Raw genomic sequence first — 23,921 nt, 5'->3', positions numbered from 1 at the left:
TAAACCTGTTTAGGATTATAATCGTTTTGGTGTGAACACTTGCTTAAGGAATAGAGGATATTGGGAAAAACATCAATTTTTTAAAAAAGGGAAATGATTCCAAGTGGTTTTCCTTGACAACAGATGGGATTGAAAATGTTCAGTTTTGGTTGTTTGTTTGAGGAATTAATGGCAAATGTAAAGTGACTAAAGAGGGTGCCTGGCTGGCTCAGTCAGTAGAGCACACAACTTTTTTTTTTTTTTTTTAAGATTTGTGTATTTATTTGAAAGAAAGAGAGAGTGCCAGCAGGGGGAGGGACAGAGGGAGAGAGAGAGAGAATCCTCCACCATCTCCTGGATAAGCAAGAAACCCCAGGTGGGACTCCATCCCAGGACCCTGAGATCATCACCTGAGCCAAAATCAGGAGTCTGATGCTTAATTGACTGAACCACCCAAGCACCCTGAGCAACTTTTGATCTTGGGGTTGTGAGTCCCAGCCCCACACTGGGCATAGAGCCTACTTTAAAAAAGTTAAATTAATAAAAAAAACAGTAAAGTGACTGAAGAATTAGGTCTTGAATAGTTTGCATGAAACATCTATAGGTAATAACGTTTTTAAAGTTGAGGGGCGCCTGGGTGGCTCCGTCGGTTAAGCATCTGCCTTTGGCTCCAGTCATGATCCCAGGGTGCTGGGATCAAGCCCGCATCAGGCTTCCTGCTCAGTGGGGTGTCTGCTTCTCCCTCTCGCTCTGCCCTCTGCCCACTGCTCCCCTTGCTTGTGCTCTCTATCAAATAAATAAAATCTTTTAAAAAAATTAAATTGAGAAATTTCCAGCTCGGTACAACCTAAAGATGTGCTGAAACCAATGGCAGCAAACATTCGTGTACAGCAAAGATGCTTGGTTGTACAACAGGTTTGCTTCTTCCCTACAATCTGGATGCCTTTTATTTCTCTTTCTTGACTCATCACACTATTATTTCTAATATAATGTTGAGTAGAAGTAGTAAAAGCAGGTATCCCTATCTTGTTCCTAATCTTAGGAGGGAAAACTTTTCCAGTTTTTCACCATTATTTCCTCACATTTTCAAGACAGAACAGCTTAAGCTTCAAAACACAGTCATAGCTGCCTCTGCATTCCAAAGACAATTTTCCTAATAAAATTTTAAAAAATTATTTTAAAGATTTTATTTGTTTATTTGACAGAGAGAGAGAGAACACAAGCAGGGGGAACTGGAGAGGCAGAAGCAGGCTCCCCACTGAGCAGGGAGCCCAATGTGGGCTCTATCCCAGGACCCTGGGATCATGACCTGAGCCGAAGTAAGTACATACTGTAGTATGGAAGATAAGTGACACACCCAGATGCCCCAAAGTAAAAAAAAAAAAAAAATTAAAGATTTATTGACTTATTTGAGAGAGAGAGAAAGAGAGAGAGAATGGAGGAAGGGCAGAGGGAAAGAACCTCAAGCAGACTCTTTGCTGAGTGCAGAGCCCCATGGAGGGCTCCATCTCACAACCCTGAGATCATGACCTGAGCCGAAACTAAAGTCAGGGGCTTAACTGACTGAGCCATCCTGGCACTGCCCCACCCCCCTGCCAATAAAATAAATGTTTAGAAATTTGTTCACTAAAGTAAAACTTGTATCCCAGCATAGGGACCTTTTCTTGAGACTGAGTACAAAATGTAAAAGGAAAACCAGAGACACAAAGGCAGAATTCTGGAATCAATGTCTCTGTTAGGTTGCAGAGATCAGAAGAATGGACCTGTGTGAAGTGCTTTGTCCTCTGCCTAATGATGGTGGGCTTGTGTCTCCCAGAACTTTCCCCAGCAAATGCACATGTATTAGATGGTTAAGGAGGGTTATGAGATAGATTAAAAAGTCCATATTTTTTACTATCTAAAAAGGTATTTATTGTCTCTACAGGAACTACTTAAGCTGGTTTGTTGGACATTTGTGAACAACTCATAGTGATTTCTGAGATGAACTAATGAGTATTCTACAAACTCAGGATTCTTCCAATAAAATTAGGCCTTCTCAAAAGGAAACTAGCTGTGGTTTGCAAAAGTCATAATAAAAATACTCTGAATCATGGTATAACTTGCTTAAACCATGACATTTACAAAGAGGACTAAAGTAGGTCCATTGTGTTTAAAACCATTGTCAATTTTACCAGAACTTGAAATATAAAAGCATTTACATCTCTTTTACAATAAAACCATTTATTAGTTAGTATGGCAAATATTTTTCATAATTGAAAAAATATTATTGTAAACTTATTTATCTCATTAAGCAAAAAAGTCCTGCAATCATTTAACGTAAACTCTTTGGAAAACTCCAAAATGGAAATTTAATAAAGAACATGCAAACTCTTAGGATCAGCTTCATGTTCCTTGAAGAAAAAAAAAGAGAATGGAAAGAAAATTGTGTATCTAATGGAAGGGCTGTGAGAACTCGAGTCTGAACTTTGCCAATAGGGCCAATGAGCTGAGCAATTATTTTCACTTGAAAGTTCATGAACTTAAAAGTCTTGTTCTGCAGTGATAGTGTAGCTGGAAATTCAAGCTGTCCACCCAAGTTACCCAGGGCCTTATTCCTTTATTGAAAAGTAGAAAGCATAAGGCCAATGGGAAGTTTCCACTACTGACTTTTCTTCATAATGAATTCATGAAGACGAATGTTCTTTCCCAGAATTCCAATGACTAAAATTGATGTGAGTAAACAGGTGAGCTAGAATGATGTCATCATACCTTTGGAGATAAAGTTTTTCAAGAGTCACAAGGACCTCTGTGTTTTCCCACTTTGTGTCTTATCAACTGTCTTTTTTACTTTTTTTTTTTTTTTTTAGAGAGGGAGAGAGGGGTGGGAAGGGCAGGAGAAGAGAGAGACTCTTAAGCAGACTCCATGCCCAGCACAGAGCCTGACACAAGACTTGATCTCACAACCCTGAGATCATGACTTGAATCAAAATCAAGAATTGGTTGCTTAACTGACTGAGCCACCCCGGCGGCCCTCACTGTCTTTTCTACTTTTAATACTTGCTCTACTTCATAACCCCAGGTCTCTGAGGTGCCTAGTTTGAGGGGTAAGTTAGAAGAGGTAAAATTCTTTGTATCTGTCTATCCTGGCCAGACACCTTTCCTATAGCAAGGTTTTCACAATTCAATTTTCATCCCTTTATGAAACGATGAAGTAGAGAACAAGGATGGAATTAAAGTTACCACACTTAGTAATGTGACAGAAGCTGCCATCTTTCTGGTAGGTAAGACTGTACCAGGTCATTTCTGCCACTAGCGTTGCCAAAGGTCACCTTCATAGCACATCAACTTGGATGTATAACAAATGTGCGTTATCTGCACAAATTGCAGGAGCAACAACCTGGAATTTGGGGGGCAAGAGTAGTGTTAATCTAACATTGTCTCCCTAACAGAAGAGTATCAGGTGGTAGCAGTCCCATGGATTCACGGTTAGGGGTGAACATTTGAAATGTATGAAACAGATGGTAGTCATCATGTTTTCTTCCTGTCTACATTTTACATTCCCAGTGATGGGTGAATAATCCCAAACGTGACTAACTTCTGTCTCATACTGGTCTTGAACTTCTTTCTCAAACTACATCTACATTTAAGTGTTTCAATTTCTTGGAATATTGGTAAACCTAAAACTCCAGCAAATACTGGCCAACAGCAGTATCTAGAGTGGTGTGCATTTTCTCCTCACAAATCTTGTTATATTATAGGTCATCACTGAAAAATCAATTTTGTCATCATAAATTGGAGGCCAATATTTTGGCTCCTGGTTTCTTCATTCGTTTTCTGTATTATGATTACATAAATATTCTTGATACTCTCTATCACACCTTCTTTTTGATGAAGACTCGTCTCCCTAAGAGTTTATGCTCTAACTAGACAGATAAGTCAAAGATATCTGTATTTGTGTCAAGTTGTCAGGTCTCCAATTTCACCATTGAAACTCACTTTCAGGCTCAAACAAAGTGGTTTCCAATTCAGCGAAAATTGTCTACTACTGAAATAGGGGTTAGGAGCATGAGAATAATGTCGAGGCCACCTGTGGACTCACACTGGGTAATCGAATCTCTGTCCAGACCCTTCTAGTGATGTGCTGTCAGGGGGAGTACAGCATGACACTTCCATCTTCTTCTGTTTCCATCCACTCCTCAGGTCCAGCCTCATCTTCAGCCTCAGTCTGTACATTAGAATCAACTACCAAAGGGCCAAGTGGTTCCCATCACTCCTGATTGCTACTCCTGGCCTGACTTGCCTCTTTCAGTTCTAATATCCTATGATCCATTATGAAGGCCAATGGGAAGTTTCCACTACTGTCTTTCACAGTGCCCTAAGGGGTCCATACCTACTCTTGCTTTGTGTCCTGTTTCACAGGTTGACACTCTCTTTTGCTACCCTGAAGATAGGGCCAAAGATAATAGTAGGTCCACTTCTCCAAAATCTCCACTTTTCCAAAGAATTTCAATGTACTTAGAGCACTTAGGACTTAACACAGCTGAATGATTGGTAGACATGTGTTTTAAAATCTAGTGTCCATAAGAGGGTATTATAGAGATTTTCATTTATGCAAGACAAATGAGTCCTTCAATTATATCTAATATACCTGTCACTGCTATGTGACCCACATGAGAAATAATTTCATTAATATTTTTAATCACTTCATTGAAAATTAATATGTTACCAAGAAACAGAAAGTATTGATTTTTATAAAATGGGAAATGGCCATGATCTAGCATAGTTTCCCTTTAGCAGAGTTCTAAGTACTCAAGGAACAGTCGTTGGTCTTGAAGTATTAGAAACAAAACAAAACAAAACAAAACAAAACAAAACAAACTTTAGAAGTTCCCAGAATTTCCCAAGTTTGTGCTTGTATGCTGACTTCATAAAAACAGCAATCTGGTACTGGGTTGGTGGTCATCATTTCTTTATTTAGAGTTTTAACCCAGACAGCCAAAGCTGGAAATGTAGTAAGCATTCCCCATGGTAGGCTCCATCCGAAGCAATGATATGGAAATATACTTAAAACATGATCCTTACGAAGAGATTAGAAATGTTCAAGGAGAAGAAATTTGGGCAGTCAAATACTACATGTCTGGACCATGATTAGTAAATTTGAGAGCTGGGGTATTATTGGTGCTATTTGTATCAATTTAGGGTAGTGGTGGGACTATGAGGTAGAATCTTGAGAAAGAAGAGCAAAGCTGGAAGCATTGCACTTCCTGACTTCAAACTATGTTACAAAACTATAGTAATCAAAACAGCATGGAGCTGGCATAAAAACAGACACATAGATGGGGGTGCCTGGCTGGCTCAGTCAGTGGAGCATGCAACTGGATCTCAGACCCCTCTTTGGGTATGGAGATTAATTAAAAATTTAAGAAAAGGGGTGCCTGGGTGGCTCAGTCAGTTACTCATCCAATTCTTGATCTCAACTCAGGTCTTGATCTCAAGATTGTGAGTTCAAGTCCCGTGTTGGGCTCCACCTTGGGTGTGGAGCCTACTACAAACAAACAAACAAACAAACAAACAAACAAACACACCAACAAACAAAGAAACAAACAAAATACCAGACACACAGATCAATGAAACAGAATAGAGAGCCCAGGAATAAACCCATGCCCATATGATCAATTGATTTATAACAAGGGAAGCAAGAATACACAGGGGGAAAAAGATGGTCTCTTCAATAAGTGGTGTTGGGATTACTGTATGGGCACAGCAAAATAATAAAGTGCCCTCATAAGCCAGTACACACTCTCCATGAAGGATGCCTTTGAAATGTGGGTACTAAACATGTCCAAGAACCTGCTTGTTACATGATCAGAGATGTCTCTACAGGCTCCAGGGAGATTTGCTACCCAATTCTGCCAGGAAACTGCTTTCACACACTTTCTGCAATGGAAGCTACTCTACAATGAATTGAGGTTCCTTACAGTAATTGGAAGTGTTCAGACATAAGATGAACAACCCACTGTTTTGGATGTTATAGAAAAAAATGCCTATGAGTGGAAGGGGATTAGAAGCCGTAACCACCGAGGACTTTTTAAATTCAAACACTCTATGACTTAAGGAAACTCTAGTTTTTCTGAGCTGAAGCATAAAGCCCACATCATCATCTCTCATCACAATGTATGCTAATGCTTCTGTGAACAGTCCATGGAGCAAGATGATAGAATGTCTGTACATGATTTTACTGGCTAATCTACCATATGAAATCTAGTTACCATGAGCAGTCAGATGGAGAAAAATGATTATGACGAAGAGAAAACCCCAGGGAAAGGATTTTTCTGCTTGAATAAATAAAGTTAAATCCCTTTCATTGGGAAAAGCATATCAAATTCAAAAAGGAAGGAGCCTCAACGAGGAAATGGAGACTAGCCCCTAGCATAATGTTTTTTCAAAATTTTTTAAAACCACAATCAGAAATACAATTTACATCATGATTCACTATGCACACATACCCCTAACTATAATAAAAGTTTTACAAAACAACACTTACCCTTATTAAGGGCAATGTACCCTGACATTTTCTATTGTATTCCAGTTTTTAATAATTCTTTTATTGAAGCATAGCAAATACGCAAAACTGTACATGATGGTAAATGAAGGGCTTGATGAATTTTCACAGTGGACACATCTAAGTAACCTATGTTTTATTCTATTCTATTTCAACTTATTGTAATTATTTCTTATTAGAGTAAATAAAATATGCATAATAGACGATTTATCATTTTAACAATTTTTAAGCATACAGTTCTGTGGCATTAAGGACATTCACATTGTTCTGTACCCATCACCACCATTCATCTCTAGACATTTTTCATTATCCCAGAAACTCTGCCCATTAAACAATATTCTCCCATTCCCCAACTCCTTCCAGCCTCTGACAAGTACTTTTCGTATCTACTGATACAAGTACCCTTTGTATCTGTGAATTTGACTACTCGAGGTACTTCACATAAATGGAATCATACAGCCTTTTTTCTTTTGTGATTGGCTTATTTCACTTGGCAGAATGTCCTCAAGACTCATCCCTGCTGTGGCATGTGTCAGAATAGTCTTCCTTTTCAAGGCGGAATAATATCCCCTTGTCCGTCTATACCGCATTTTGCTTAGCTCTTCATCGGCTGATGGACATTGGGGTTGCTTACAGATTTTGGTTATTGTGAATAATGCTATTATAAACATGGGTATAAATATATGATTTTAAAAATGCTGGTTGCAACACATCAAATTGATTTTCCTGACATTGAAAAATACTGGTGTGCTAATTCATAAATTGAAATCAAATGTACTATTTCCTTGGAGCCAGATTAAGCTAACCAGGGCACTTTCAGAATCTTCATTTTCCTTTCTTGAACTGAGAAAGGCCTTAGTATGTGCCAGAAAGGATGACGTAGGTGTGGAGTTTTTCCCTTAACAATAGAAATTGTCCAACAGTGAAATGTAATGCCTCGTGGAGAGGAATCCCTTACCGCAGCCACTGCTCCGACACACACTAAACACTTATCTCTGGAAGTGAGACAGTTTGGTGGGCTAGCCAGCTTTTTTGGCGTGCTCAGGGTTGGTGTGTATCCAAATAGTTACAACACCTACAGCTAAACACAAGACTAGCTGAATGGGGGGGGGGAGGGCACGCGGGTGGTGCAGTCAGTTGAGCGTCTGACTCTTGGTTTTGGCTCAGGTCTGATCTCGGGGTCTTGAGACCAAGCCCCACCTCAGGCTCTGAGCTCCATGGGGAGTCTGCTTGATTTTCTCTCTCCCTCTTCCCCTGCCTCTCACCCTGCTCTCTCTCTCTCAAATAAATAAATAAATCTTAAAAAAAAAAAAGAGACTAGCTGAATAGGACTTGCTCAGAAAACTGAGAGTCCACAGACTGCTCTAGAAGTTGGTTATTGGTTTCTGTGGCTAACATATTGTACATCATTTCAAAATCAGTCTTGTTCAGAAAAACTACTTTCCTGAGGCATCAGTTGTCTACTGTTGCATAATAAATCATCTAAAAAATGAGTAGCTTTATATAACAGCGGGTCTTCAGGCTGGTAATTGGGCTGGTTTAGCTTGGCATTCCTGCTCTCTCCTGAGGTCACGTGTGTGTCTGCAATCATTCATTGGTGCCATTGGGGCTCATCTCACATGTGCTGGCAGTTGGCTGTGCCTCTTTCCACTGGTCTCTCAGCTTCATGGAGGCTAGCCCAGATTTCTTCACGTAGAGGACTCGTGGTTCCGAGAAGAAGAGAGAGAGAGAAGTTGCTGCGAGCTTAGGCTCGGAAATCCTACCATATCACTTTCTCCACATTCTGTTAGCCAGAGCAAGTCACAAGCCCGCTTAGATTCCAGGGGTGGGGAAATAAACTCTACCTCTTGATGACAGGAGTAGTAAAGTTACGTTGCCAACGGGTGTGTGCACAGAAATGGGAGAGATTACTATAACCCTCTTTGTCAACAATCTGCCACACCCTACTCTTGTGAAAAAGTAGTTTGACCCCATATTCCCATTTCTGATAATGTGTCCTACAGATCTACCTGCATACATATAAAATGATATACGTACTCGATTATTAACAGTAGCACTCTTTGTGATTAGAAACAACCCAACTATCCGTTAATAGGAGACGAATCCACCAACATGACAGGACACTGTGCATCTGTAAGAGAAAGTAGGACACCCTTATGTTAGACATAAAGAACTCTAGGATACATTGCTAACAAAATCGAAGTGCTTAAGAATGTTTATTGTGTCCCAAAAGTCCCGGTGCAGTTTTAAACCTTAATAATGTCAGAAGTATAAATGCTATAAACTTAGAAAGATATGACTCGAAAACTTAATTGGATACATTTCTTTTTTTTTTAAGATTTTATTAATTTTTTTATTTGAGAGAGAGAGGGAGAGAGCACAAGCAGGGGGAGGGGCAGAGGAAGAAGCAGATTCTCTGCTGAGTAGGGAGCCCGATGCGGGCTCTATCCCAGGACCCCAGGATCATGACCTGAGCCGAAGGCAGTATATACAGTATGGAAGATAGCCACCCAGGTGCCCCAAAATAAAATATTTTTAAAGGTTATTTATTTATTTGAAAGAGAGAGAGAGAATGGGGGCAAGGACAAAGGGAAAGAACCTCAATCAGACTCTTTGCTGAGTGCAGAGCCCCATGGAGGGCTCCATCTCACAACCCTGAGGTCATGACCTGAGCCGAAACCAAAGTCGGGGGCTTAACCAACTGAGCCACCTAGGCGCCCCTTAATTGTATACATTTCTTACTCACTTATTTAGTCCTGTGAATTTGGAATAAGAAATTTTAACATTAATGCTTTTGTTTCAGTGTTTGTTATCTTCAATCAGAGATACTGAAAGAAAATTTAAAAAATACATATTATATAAAGTTCACATAACTAAACAAGAGTAAAAGAGATTCAAATAATAAAACTTGCAAATAATGTTGTTTGCAAGTTTATAGTATTTGTACTTCTGAAATTACTAAAGCCAAAACCGCACCAACACTTTGGAATACCCAATCAAGGTGTGCTATTTTTTTTTAAGAAAAGGGTGATGATAAGTTGTGTCCATTTCCTGTTGTTTCTGTAGCAGATTACCACAAACTTAGTGCTGGGAAACAACACATTTATTTTCTGCTAGTTCCGGCGGTCAGAGGTCTACAACGGATCAGCAGTGGACGCCTGGGTGGCTCAGTCAGTGAAGCGTCTGCCTTCAGCTCAGGTCATGATCCCAGGGTCCTGGGATCGAGTCCCACATCGGGCTCCCTGCTCAGAGGGGAGTCTGCTTCTCCTTCTGCCTGCCTGCTCCCCCTGCTTGTGCTCTCTCTCTCTCTGACAAATAAATAAAATCTTTAAACAAAAAATAAAATAAAATGGATTGGCAGGGCTGTGCTCCTTCTGGAGGCTCCAGGGGAGACTCGGTGTCCTCGCCCTTCCCAGCTTCTCGGGGCTGCCTGAATTCCTTGGCCCGTGGCTCCATCCTCCACCTTCATAACCAGCAGCATAGTACTTTCCAGTCTCTCTGTTGTCTTTTCTCATTTCTGGCCCTCCCACCTTCCTCCTGTAAGGATGACATTGGGCCCACCCGCATAATTCCACATCTTAAGATCCTCCACTTAATCACATCTGCAAAACTCCTTTTGCCACCAAAAAAAAAAAAAAAAAAAAAAAATTGCAGAGTCATAGGTTCCAGAGGATCCAGGACATCTTCGGGGGCCGCGAATCTATCATACCAATATTTTTGTTTGCATTTGCATAAAGAAACCGGGATGGATAGATAAGAAAGTAATAAAAATGGTTACTTATGGGGACAGTGAGGAGTATGGACAGGGTGGGAATTTTTTTTTAAAGATTTTATTTATTTATTTGAGAGAGAGAGAGGGAGAGCAGGGCGAGGGGTAGAGGGAGAGGGAGAGACAGAGTCTGGAGCAGACTCCCCACTGAACACAGCACCAGATGCCGGGCTCCAGATGCGGGCTTGCTCCCCCGCCCCTGAGATCATGATCTGAGCTGAAATCAAGAGTCCATGCAAGAGTGCAAGCGCCCCAGGGTGGAATAATTCTTAATGTGTATTATTTTATACGAATTTGGTATCTGAATACATGAATGTATTATCTACTCAAAATAAAATGATTAATTACAGTTTAAAAAGTAGGGCTTGCTGATTTTCAGGTATGCCCTGCTAGGTACCTAGACTTTTGCAAATTCTGGACTTTACGGAGATAGCCACATAATTCTTCTAAAGTGGATGAACTGACTCTACAAAATCAGAATGCTGTGAGTTCACTTACATTCCTATACCGCAAGCCGTGAAATCTGTCTTTTGTTAATTTTTTCTAGTGAAACGGCAAGAAGCAATGTGATGAAAGGGATAGCTCTGGTCCAGCCTGGGGCCTCATTCTCCGTGGGCACGGTTGTTTCTTGTCTCACGGATTTTATCACCAGTGGCAGCCAGTTCTCGGTATTTGCTGGTGCGCTCCCCTCCGCCAGACGGTCTGCATTTAAAGCCTTCCCTCTCACTGTGAAACCAAGTGCGCTGACGCAGCTTTCAGGGACTGTGGGCCTCACGGAGACGGGAAGGAGCGGGGACGGATGGCTCCTCCTGTCCCTGGGGCTGCAGCTTGGTGTTGGCGCGTGAGCCAGCCCTGACTCACCAACCAAGAAGAGAAAACTTCCGCCCAGGACCACCTGCCAAGGCAACGTGCTCCAGAGGGACGCTGGAGCGTGTCCTGCTCAGGGGCTCACATTTCCGTTCCGAGCGAACCCGAGAGAGAAGGCAGGTGGGGAAAATCCCCGGAGCGCCAGTTTCAATGTGCGGCGCGGTGCTGGCGGCACGTGATCCGGAAGGTTCTTCTCCCTTCCTGGCTGGTCCTTTCCCGGAGACGGAGTCGTGCTGGGCGCCGCAGGGCCGGCCCCTCCCCCTCCTCTGGGCAGAAGCGCCTCGCCGCTTTTATCTCTGGTCGCCTCGGAGGGAAACTGCACTTTAAGGAGGAAGATTGCTTATTGTTCAAAAGGGGCAGTCTAACAGGAGACTGCCCTGTTTTCCGCAGATAACAAGCAGGGCATGTCCTCTGCTGGGTAACAAATCAGCCCAGGGGCAGCCTTACAGGGTTTGGGCAGGGGACCTGCTGCCTCCGGCTGAGTCACGGCCAGCTCAGCGTGACGGGGGCTGGCTGCTTCCCGGCTGTGCCCGTCATCATCTGGGCGGGGACGCTGCCTCATGTCCACGGGTTGCTCCAGTCACTTCCTTCCTCTCTGGGCTTTAGGTGACCCCAGGAGACGGGGGTGGAGGGGACCAGACGTCCCTGCGTGCAGGTGAGGAGCCCTGGCCTGGGAGCAGGACCCCTTGGGCTCCGAGGCCGGACTGCCTGGAGCACAGGGTCTGCCTCAATTCTGCCCTTTCGTGTGCTGCTGCGTGTTCACCCTCACCACCACACGCTGCTCCCTTAGACCTGGCCAGCCCTCTTCCCGACAGAGCCGCTGGTCTCAAGGTCAAATGGGGTAAGAAGGTGTGGATGGATGATAACAATAAAAGTAATCATAGTATTAAGTGATTTACACCTGGATTATAACTCTTATCAATCATAACCTTCTGTTACTTTCCTAAGGAGAAGCTTTCCTTCATAAGGTTAATATACTGGGCCTTTCTTGGGAGCAGGTGGGGAAGGGGATAATTCAAATGAGAAATTTGTATAATACAGGTTTGGAGAGAGAAGGGAAAGGAAAGTTCAGAGAAGATTTCTAACTGAGTGGGAGAGAGGCTGACAGGGTTTTCAGGGGCTGGAGGTGTTGCAGGGAAATTTGAGCAGCTGGAATGGGAAGTGGGACTTTGGGGGGAAAATGATATTGAAATGGGAGTTTGGGGAAAGTTTCCATGTGGAATACGGTGCAAATTCCCTTCTCTTTGAGTATCTTTAAAAATACTTCTGTGAAGATCCAAATGGCTTTTCAATGTGTTGGAATCTGATGCGTGTTTCTGGTATATTTTTAAGTGCAGACTGGTCCAGGGAGGCTACACGACCGGGAGCGCCAGCCTCCACCCAGGTTCCTGAGACAACAGAGCCACCACACTGTATGGGTGGCAGGTGGGGAATCCCAGGGCTTGGGGGTGCAGGGAAAGGACAGGGGTGGGGGCAGGGAAGGGGGGAAAACAAATAAAGGTGGTGTAATTCAGAGTTGGCCCAGCCTCACAAGGAAGAGAGCAGCGGCACACAGGACATTCTGTGGAGGCTGTGTGGACTCTTTGCTCTGGGGACCACCATTAGAGTGGAAATAAGAGTGAGCAATTTATCCGTCAGCAACTCCTATCTCCTCTCATTGCCAAAGCGCACTCCATGGGGCATTCAGTCCCTCTGTTTGTGTGTGTGGTACCCAGCCCCTCTGGGCAGCCACCAGGACGGTTAGAGCCTCTGGAATTCTGTTTGGCTCACACTGGGGTACTGGGGCTGGGGCCCTGGCCCACGGTGGATGTTCCAGTGGCCTCGGCTGGCCACGAGAGGCAAGGCAGGAGGCAGGGCCGGGTGGCGGTGATGCAACTGCTGCTGCTCCTGGAGCAAGGAGCTGGGGTGCAGGGTTCGGACAAGCAAATCTGGGGACGCACGCCAGCTGGGAGTGGCGCAGTGCCTTTATGCTGATGGGAAAAGGTACATCTTCCAAGCAACTGTATTGCTATTTGTTGGGAAAATTGGGATGTTTCATTTAATTTTGTTGGTAAAAGATCTGTACTTCCATCTGCCAGAAGATTGTCATGATAAATAAATCCATGAAAGGTGCTTGCGCAGTATACAACGCGTGTGATTGTCCATGGTCTCGACCTGGCCTCATGGGCCCAGGTCAAGAGCAGTCTGGCACAGGAAAGCCTTTATAAACCGCTTTCACACATTACATGGGAATGTTGATTTGTTGACACTCAATACAAGTTTGCCGATTGATTCTGGAAGGAGAAAGGGGGGAATAAATGCTAAATGAATGAGTGAGTGAGTGAATGAATGGAATAGTCCAGTCACAGAGACGCTTTCTCTTTCCCACTATGCACCCCCATCATTTCCCTCACTTCGCTCCAACAAGCTCCACTTTATATATTGAAATTAAGTGTAATGTCTCAATTTTAAAAAAGATTCCCCTGCTTAGAAATGTAACTTAAGCACCATTTTCTTTCTAGCACATAGCAGGAACTCGGTAAACATCAGTTACTTACTAGACGGCTCAGGGCCGTGTGAGCAAACCAGCACCACGCTGGGTCAGCTTTGAGTACTTTGTCGAAGACACACACGTAGGAGGCCAGATTTCCCCCCAATGGGTGCACCGTGGGTCTACAGTTCATAGACTCTGAGGAACTGTGCTCCTGGTGCCTTCTCCTTTTTAATCATGCTGTGGATTTCCTTCTTCCTTTTATAAACATCCTCTGGCTCGAAGCTAAGGACAAAAATACTAGGATGAATCTCATTGGTGTACTTTTGAAGGTACATTATTAAAATAATAAACAAGGACAAAACCTGAGGATGAGGCTGTTTTGAAGTCAACCAGGTGAGCGTTAGCTCTCAGGCTGGGAGTGTCTGTTCAATTCTTGGACAATCATGGACATAACTTTTCTGGGTCCGGAGGAAAAAAGATGCCAAGTTGTCAATATAAACAGACTCATAATGGGTCCGTGATTGTAGATAGATGAGGTGACTCAGTAATTTTCCATGCTGGAGACCTGTTCCACTAAGTCTACATGAAACACAGGAAGAAAGACATTACTGAGTTGGAAAAACTGGGACATGAAACCATCTCTATTTGTAGGTTTTCAAAATTTATTTCTATCCTTATCTTGTTCGGAAAAGGCTTTAAGGTGGCTTACAGAGATACAAAGACTACAGCAAGAAGACGTAACCCTGAAAGAGGAAAGCAAAAATAAAAATAAAAACGAGGATAAAGTAGGAAACGGAGCCTGAGGTTAATACAAAAATGTACTCTGACGGGCCATAAATTTGACTCTTCGCTCTTCTTTTTCTGCCAGGAGAGAGAAACCTGATAAGTTGATAAGCCTGGGTCCAGCGTGAGAGGGACAGATGCTCAGGGGAAAAAGAAGGAGTTCTGATGCGGGGGAATGGGGCAGTAGGGGAGAGCTGGTGGAGGGAGCCGCAGCAGGACAGGAAGGGGCAGGAGATGGCAAAATGTAGGCTCCCGTGCCCATGGAAATTTCCAGAAAGAAGCCACCAGTAGGCATGATTAGGCCAATCCTAAGTGGCCTGTTATGGTTGTGGAATGACTTACTGCATCTGAGAACTCAGAGGAAAAGACATCAGAACAGTCTTGTCTGACCTTGATATCACCTGCTGTTTTAATTTTGCTGTGCAATTTATAGAATTCTTCACACACGTCCTCTATTACTTAACTTTTGACATGAATCGGCCAACTTGACAAAATATTCTCAAGCCTGTTCTGTTTGGGCTGAGCAGCCTTATTGTAGGCTCTGCTATATTTCAATAAGCTTTATGAATGTTTGAAGGGTGGGGAACGCAGTGTACTATATTGGAAAAGCTGTTGTTTTGGAGTCAGAAGAACCTGGATATAAAATCCAGCTCTTCAACCGAATATATAGGTATGAGTGACCTTAACTAGAAAATGGAGATGAAGTGTTGTGGGTGACCCTTGTCCAGGATAGGTTTCATAAGTGCTGGTTATGATTACTGCAAATAGCTTGTAATATCCCCAATACTTAAGGACCCAGGGTTGGGTAGCATTAGGCTATTTCCTCCTGTAGAAACAGGCGAGAGAATATGAGTGGCTGGCTGGCAGGGCGTTATTCACTCATAGTGATGTAGTCTACTTGAATGCCTCTTAAACTTTCTGACCGTGACCCAGAATATAAAATACATTTACCTTGCTACCTTATGTACACATACTGACCTGTTACTGAAGAAAAAAAAATCCTGAACCAGCGCTGGGATATTTTCTTTTCCTTTCTCTTCTAGTTAATGAAAAATGCCTGGTCATGAGTCACTAAATTGATTTCCTGACCTATTAGTGGGCCTCACCATATAGCTTGAAAAACACTGGTCTAAATAAATGGCCTCGTTCTATAAATATGGGTAGTGCCTCAGACCAAGAAACAATGGATTATTTCATTTTTAAAAGCAAATTCCCAAGCTCCCATTCTCTAGAGATTGTTGAAAATTTAGTCTTGGTCATGATTGTGGTTCTTTCACCTGACCCTCTCAGGGTCCTGCAAAGTTGTCCAGTCTCATGCAGGCCAGTGTTGGGGAGGGCCTTCTATTCTTGGGTCTGAGTTCTTACAGCCCTTAAAGCCTGGGGGAGGCCAGGACTTCCGTGACGAGCCAGCCCAGAATAGGCGTGATGAGGCTGGGACCCGAGGACTCCAGGCACAACCCCTTCTGGGGTACCAACTGGCCCATGCCCCTGAGGTTCTGCACCCATATAGGGTTCTGAAACGCAGGAGGTCCCTCTCCTTCTGGGCTCACTCTTCACTCCCTTCCAAAACTACGAGAATGTTTGAAGCTATGCTCACTTCTGTTCTCTTCAGTATCCAGGCAATGTCAGAGCTTCTCCTGCTTATCTCTGTCCTACAGCGCTGGTCCTGCAGTCCAGGTCTCCTGGAATCAAATTCTCCTGGGCCTTCAATAGGATAGGACTTCAATAGATAGGACTTCCAGGGCGGAGTGTGGTGCTAAAAAACCCCCTCTGATCTCGGTATTTAAGATTATAGATTCTACTCTGGAATTCGCCTCTGTAATGGGGTCCTGCAGGTATTGTACAGAACCCAGCACAGAGTTGATACTCACAAGGATCTGTGAAATGAATGAATGAATGACTTGGGACAAGTCATTTGACCTCTCTGGGCTTCAGTTTCTTCACACTTCTGCCTTCAGCTCAAGGTGAAGGTTGGCACAGACGGTTCATGGAGCCCATTGTTCAGCTGGGATGTGCCAGGGAAAGCAGAGTCAGAACACTTGGCTGCTCTCCACACCCAGAGTGGGAAAAAAGGGATGATTGAATGTAGTCACATGTGGCCTTACTGAAGAGAACATGCATTTTTTTCCTCCATCCATTTGGTGGAATTTACTCTTTAGTTCAGATCTCATGTGCTTTTTTTAAAAAAATGCAGCTTCCTAAGGCATTCACTGAAGGAGTAAGTAGATTTAATGATTTCTTTCCAACTCTATATTTCTCTTTTTAAAGGAATTGAGAATTAAAGAAGTTTTATTAAGCCTGTTCCTCTGCTCCCCAGCTCTCTCTCCTCCACTGTCTACCAGTGCCAGACAGCCCACCCTGGAGGGGTGCACACCAGTGCAATGGCAGCGCCACATGTCCCAGAATCCACACAACCTTGGGAACGTGTGGACCAATTTACAGAAAATGTACTTGTGTGAGAACTGGAAGCTTACTAGTTGGCCACCAGTTTGCCCTAGACCTAAGCTACAGATACCTCTGAATGTAGACAGGTTTGGATGATGAAGATGGTGACAATGCCAAGCGTTCATTTCCCATGCCTTCTGTACTCTATGCAAGGAAGTTTATTTAATCTATTTTAAGAAATTTAATTTTATTTATTTGAAGATTTTATTTGAGAAAGAGCTCATGAGAGAGAAAGCACCAGCAGAGGGAGTGGCAGAGGGAGAAGCAGACCACCCACTGAGCAGGGAGCCTGACCCGGGGCTTGATCCCAGGACCCTGGGATCATGACCTGAGCTGAACACAGATGCTTAACCAACTGAGCCACCCAGGCTCCCTGCAGGGAAGTTTAGAAAGTGAGTATTTTCTGCCCTAATTTTTCTCTTTTCTTTATATGAACTCTATGATTTTAATCATTTATGACCCTATCTAAATTAACACACCTGGACAATTCTATTAACATTGTGTTCCTTTATGTTTTTATAATGATACCTTGTATATATCTCTATTGATGTAATGATCATTTGTGTGAAAATTCTGTTTACATAACTATCTTCCTAAGTAGATTGAGATCTTTTTTTTTATTTTAATGTTTTTTTATTATATTATGTTAGTCACCACACAGTACATCCCCGGTTTCCGATGTAAAGTTCGATGATTCATTAGTTGCGTATAACACCCAGCGCACCATGCAGATTGAGATCTTCCTTAGCATAGGAATTGTGCCTTTTTCATGTTTGCATCAACATTGTATTTAACAAGGGGCCACCACACAGTATATGACCCATCAATGTTTGTAAGATGAATTGAAGGTAAACTGCCCAGGGGCGGTTAGTCTGTCACAGAGCGCACCTGCTGACAACCCCAGCCCTGTGACCACAGCAGACATCCCTAGTTGATCTCTATCACAATGATCTTTCCCATCAAGATGGGATATAACCACTAGAATTTGTCTCAACAGAGCACTCTAAGCAGTGGCTATGAATAGATCAAGGTTGGCACACAGGAGGAAATCTGTCACCTAATGTTACCCTTCCTGTAAGCTGCATTAGCTGACGCAAGACAAGGCCTGGGTCAGGGCCAGCGTTCATCAGCGTTATGACCCACTGATTGCTTATGGCTAGCATCTGTTCTTACTAATTAGTGCCCATGCCATGCCTCAGGTTAAGTATTGTGAGTATAACCCTGGGATCAGACAATCATTGTCACACACATTCTCATCCCCCAACCTGTTTCACTCTTCCCTTCGATGATTCAGATTTCTCTGATTCCCCCAGGTCTGGTAGAGGAGACACCATCTAGCCTCCCCGGTGCCAAGAAGTACTGTTCCTGCTTCTTCTGTAGCTTGCTACCCAAGGCAGTTTTCCACAAGTGGGGGTCATTCTCATTCCCTCAACACCTGAGATGAGAGATACTGCCTGCCCGATGTGTTTAAGTAATGAAGCTCCCAAGTGCCACTTAATCCACAGTGGTTTTGAAAGTGGAGATTTTGCCACCTTAGCTCCCCATGACCCTCCTGCTCTGTACTTGACCCGGCTGTTGCTGGTTCCCACAGCACTCACCAGGGAGCCTTGGGCAGACATTGATTTGGGCCAGGGGACTCAGAAGCGTCTCTGCTGCTGATAGTGCCCTTTGGTCTTGCCCCTAATCGCCCCCTAGCCTCCCTTGCTGAGGTTAATCTCTACTTCCTGGGGCTAATGCAGCTGTCTCCTTTGCTGTGACACAGAGAATTTGCTCCACAATATCGTTGCTGTGTAATCGGATTGCAACCATGCCACCTTTGCATTTACTTTGTGATCCAGAAAAATATTCCTGCAACTACAGATCCTCTTTTTGGGGAGATAAGACGTGGTATTGGACACTTCTTGTGTGTCAATACAAGGTCTGTTGCTTTAGCGGACCTTCATTCCAGCCACTGTGACCAGTTCTCCTGGCTCTAATTAGTTTCATGGGGGTGCAGCCTGCAAGCATCTTGCTTCAGGCACAGGCTGTAGTCTCTTGCTTCCTGTCCTGGGACTTTCCTGTTGACCCCATGGTGTAGAACTCAGAAATGTTCAGTGAGCAACCTGAAAGCATGAGGGTTTAATGCCCAAAGGACAAACCTTTAACCAACATGAGATGGGAGCAAAAAATGCTTCCCTTTTCTTACAAAAGGTCCTGAGATAGTATAAAATCTTCCAGACTCTAATCATGTTTATATATGACTGTTCAATCTGTCTTATATATAAAGACAGTCTCTCCTCCCTCCCTCTCTCTCTGTTTGGTCTTTGCTGTGTTTGTTGTCCAACACCTAGTGCAGAAACAAATGACTATACATGTGCTCAAAAACAAATAAAACAAACAAAAAACCCTCACTCAATACACAAAAAAGAATTCAAAATGTATCATAGATCTGAATGTAAAAACTAAAGCTATAAAACTTCTAGAAAGAAATATAGGAGAAATTATGTAGAGTCTTCTTAGAAAAGAGAGATTTATTACATACAATACAAAAAGTATGATATATTAAAGAAAAAATTGGTACACAAAAATTCATCAAAATAAAAAAACTTTTGTTCTTCAAAGACACCTTAAAAATGAAAAAAAAAAACCCACAAAGCATAGACTGGGAGTTCATTTTTGCAAACTATATATCTGACAAAGGACTCGTATGCAGAATACATAAACTCTTATATCGGTAGTAATATAAGAAACCCAATTTTTCAAAAGGACAAAATATTTGAATAGTCAGCAGAAATGATATATGAATGATTAATAAGTACATAAAAAGATAACATCATCATGGAAATGCAACTAAAATCAAAATAAGATACTACTATACACCCACTATACTGGCTCTACTCAATAAAACAGACACTAAGAAGCATTAAGGAGGATATGGAGAAACTGAAACACTATTACCTTTCTGGTTGAATGTACAGTAATAGCAGCCACTCTGTAAATCATTTTTGAAGTTGATTAAATAAAGATACACTTATCATGTGATCTTGCAATTCCACTCCTGGGGAAGTGAAAAACTCCAAGAATCATGAAAACCTAATGTCCACACAAAGACTTGTATTCCTTCACTTGTGACTATTCATAGTAGCTTTATTCATAATGGCCTCAAAGTGGAAACAACCCAAAAGTCCATTAGCTGGGGAATGGATAAACAGAATGTGGAATATATCCCTACAATGGAATAGTACTTGGGATTAAACAAACAAACAAAACTACTAATACATGGAACAAGAATAAAGCTTGAAAACATTCCACGCAAGGGCCGCCTGTGTGGCTCAGTCGGTTAATTGGTCTGACTATTGGTTTTGGCTCAGGTCATGATCTCATGGGTTGTGAGATCAATGCCTGCACCGGGCTCTGGGCTCAGCAGGGAGTCTGCTTGAAGATTCTGTCCCTCTGCTTCTCCCCCTACTCATGTGCGCGTGTGCACACGCTCTCTCTCAAATAAGTAAATACATCTTCAAACAAAACAAAGCAAAACATTCTAAGCAAAAGAACCCAGACATAAGAGACTACCTATTTGTTTCCATTTATATGAAATTTCTTAAAAAAAAGAAAAAAGAAAAAAGAAAAAAGAAACTCTTGCATAGAGAGAAAGCAGATCAGTGGTTCTCTGAAACAGGTAGAGGGATGTGGAGGGGGCAGGGGGATTGCTTTTATAGTTTGTGCTGCTGTGTCTTATTTGAGAAATAAGACAAACCTTTGCCAAACCAAGGCCACTAAGATTTCTCCTATGTTTTCTCCTGGAAGTTTTGTATTTTTAGTTCTTTCATTTGGGTCCCTGATCCATTTAATTTATGCCTATGGTGTAAGATATAGATTGAAGTTCATTTTTTTACTGAGTCCATATCCAGCTGTTTCAGCACCATTTGTTGAAAAGACTAGTTTTTGTTCTACTGAATTGCCTTTGTACTTTTGTCCAAAATCAATCTACCAAATATATGTGGATTTTTTTTTCTGGACTCTGTTCTGTTCCATTGATCCATTTGTCTTGATTATACTGTCTTGATTATTACTGATTTATAATAAGCTTTGAGAACAAGTACAATAAATCAGGTACTATAAGTCTTCCAACCTTTTTTTAAAAGTTGTTTGGCTGTTTTGGATCCTTTTCATGTTCATATAAATTTTGCAATAAACTTATCAATCTCTACCCCAAAAATTCTTATAAAAATTTTGTTATGATTTTGCTAAACTATAGATCAATTTGAGGGTAAGTGCTCCTGTAATTTCATAATCAAATTATTTAAAACCAACAATTAAAAAAAATCTCATAAGCAGCCAGAGGAAAAGGATACATTACAGAGTAACAAAGATAAGAATGACAGCAGACTCACTTCTCATTAGTAAGGATGCAAGCCACAAAGACTTGAGCCACATCCAGCTGGATTTTGTAAATGGAGTCAGAATCTAATAGACAATGTGATCTATTTACATTTACTGATGTGTACTGTGTACCGATATATCGGATTTTTTTCTATTACCTTATTCTGCATTTTCCATTTACTGCGCTCTCTCCCCCTCCCCGACCTCCACCTCGTTTGCCAGTCTTATTGCTACCATCATTTTTTACAGTCAATGCTGATGAAGATAATCAATGTATTTACCATATGCTTCTTGCATACCACTCAAATCCATTCTTCCTATAGTACATTTTAACCAGTTGTGTCAGCAAGTCTGTAAGTAGTAAACTTGCTTGTCTGAAAGCATCTTTATTTTGTTCTCAGTCTTGAGTGATGGTGTCACCGGGATAGAATTCTGGAGAGACAGTGTTTTCCCCTCTTAGAACTTTGAAATATCGCCACGTTGTCATTTGACTTCTGTTGTTAAGTCTTCTTCAGTATGATTGCCACTTTTTGACACATAATCTGGTGTCTCTTAAGACTTTTTTTTTTTTGTTTTTGATATTTGCTATTTCATTACAATATGTTTAGCTGGGATTATGCTTTTATTTTTTCTGCTTAGGTCCTGATGTTGCAGGCTTGCAGGGGTCTTGTCTCACCGAGTGGAAGAATGAATCTCACGGACACAAAAGGGTGAAGTGAAGTGAAAGTTTATTGAGTGAAGGAGAGAACAGAAAGGAAAGAAAAAGCTCTCCAGAGTGAGAGGGGCCCTGAATGGGTTGGCACTGAGGGCTTTTAGTGGCGGGCTTTCAATGAGAATGGACTGGGGCGCTCGTGGCCTGGAGATTCTTGTGTCGTCTTGGTTTGTACCCTTATCTCTTGTTCTGCTCTGTCTCAGTGTCTCCACCTGCCAGGAGTTGTTTGCAAGCCCAGTCACGGGAGTCAGGGGTCACCTATCTCTCCTGCCTATACTTAACCCCTTCCCTCTCACAGGACAGGACCTGTGGCCAGAAGCAGCTATACTGGGATTGTAAGGAGTGACTGATCATATACTTTTTATTATTGGGGTGAGGGATAGCACAAGTCTCCAAGGAATCTGGAAGCAAGACTTTCAGGACCTTGAGGGACCAGCTGCTGCCGAGATAAGGTTCCTTTTAAACATTAAGGCACTGAGGCAGCCACGAGCTCCTTGAGGAGGGCCACGCCCTGCATGCTTCAGGTATCCATCAGTGGGCTGCAAGCTGTAAAGAGATTTTAATTTAAGCTACATTTCTTTTGCCTTTATTTTCCACATCACTGATATGTTCCTTTAAACCAAAGACAGATTCTTTTTTTAATTCAGGGAATTTTCAGCTTTTAACTTTTCAAATACCACCACCTCCTCTATTTTTTTCTGCTGATTTTTTTGGGTAATTTTTACCAGACATATTCTGTCCTTTATGTATCTTAGCCTCTGTTTTCTTTTCTTTTTAAGATTTTATTTATTTATTTGTCAGAGAGAGAGAGAGAGAGCTGAGAGCACACAGGCAGGGGGAGCAGCAGACGGAGGGAGAAGCAGGCTCCCGGCTGAGCAAGGGGCCTGATGTGGGACTCGATCCCAGGACCTTGGGATCATGACCTGAGTTGAAAGTGCATGCTTAACTGACTGAGCCACCCAGGCGTCCCGCCTCTCTTTCCTATTTTCATTGTATGCCACAAGTAGTTTTTTTTTTTTACGATTTATATTTCAATTCACTAATTTTCTGGTTGCCTGGGTCTAATATGCTATTTTCCCACCTACTACACTTTAAAATAAAAAAAAGCAATCTCTACACCCAATCTGGGGCTCTAACTCATGACTGGAAGATTGAGAGTGGGATGCACTACTGACTGAGCCGCCAGGCACCCCCATACTGCACTATTAATTTTAATAATTACGCCCCCCCTTTTTTAAGTAGGCTCCCTGCCCAGTATGGAGCCCAACATGGGGCCCAAACTCATGACCCTGACATCAAGACCTGAGCTGAGATCAAGAGTCTAATGCTCGACTGGCTGAACCACCGAGGGGCCCCTCGGTGATTATACCTTCCATTTCTACGGTGTATACGTAGTTTCCTTTCAAAAACATGTTCTTCCCATATTACCTTGTACTTGACTTAGATTTTGTTGACTATTGTCAGCTATTTAGATTTGTCAACTATTGTCAACTATTTAGATTTCAACTCTAAATATTTTAAACAAACTTATTTAATAATCTCTTTCAGCTTTACCTTTAGTTTCGGGGAATGCAAATTCTCCTGTTTGATGCTCCTGTGACTCCCTCCCTTTGTGGGGTCTATACATTTTTCTTGTGAATCTATCTTCAGTGAGTGTATCTGGACTGCCGTGTAACTAGGAGTGTTTTAGTCAGCCTGGGTGGCTTCCACGTAGAAATTTATTTTCTCTGGGGCTCCTGGAGGCTCAGTCCTTAAGCATCTGCCTCTGGCTGAGATCACGATCTCAGGATCCTGGGGTTGAGCCCTGCATCGGACTCCCTGCTCAGCAGGGAACCTGCTTCTCCCTCTCCTGCTGCCCCTGCTTGTGTTCCCTCTCTCTCTCTCAAATAGATGGATAAAATCTTTAAAAAAAAGAAAAGAAATTTATTTTCTCACAGTCTGGAGGCTAGAAGTCCAAGATCAAGGTGCTGCCAGGAGGTTTGGTTTCTCC

At 42.5% G+C, this 23,921-nt stretch overlaps 1 pseudogene; it reads right to left on the bottom strand.

Annotated features, from left to right (window-relative positions):
• Positions 1-2,524: 2,524 nt before the first annotated feature.
• LOC148108519 (RNA 2',3'-cyclic phosphatase ANGEL2 pseudogene) lies at positions 2,525-4,147 on the bottom strand (annotated as a pseudogene).
• Positions 4,148-23,921: the final 19,774 nt, after the last annotated feature.

This window comes from Ursus americanus, chromosome 19 (assembly GCF_024610735.1).
Source record: "Ursus americanus isolate L20-20 chromosome 19, mUrsAme1.1.p, whole genome shotgun sequence".
NCBI lineage: Eukaryota > Metazoa > Chordata > Mammalia > Carnivora > Ursidae > Ursus > Ursus americanus.
The sequence above is the reverse complement of the archived record's forward strand: the minus strand, read 5'-3'. Positions and strand labels throughout refer to the sequence as shown.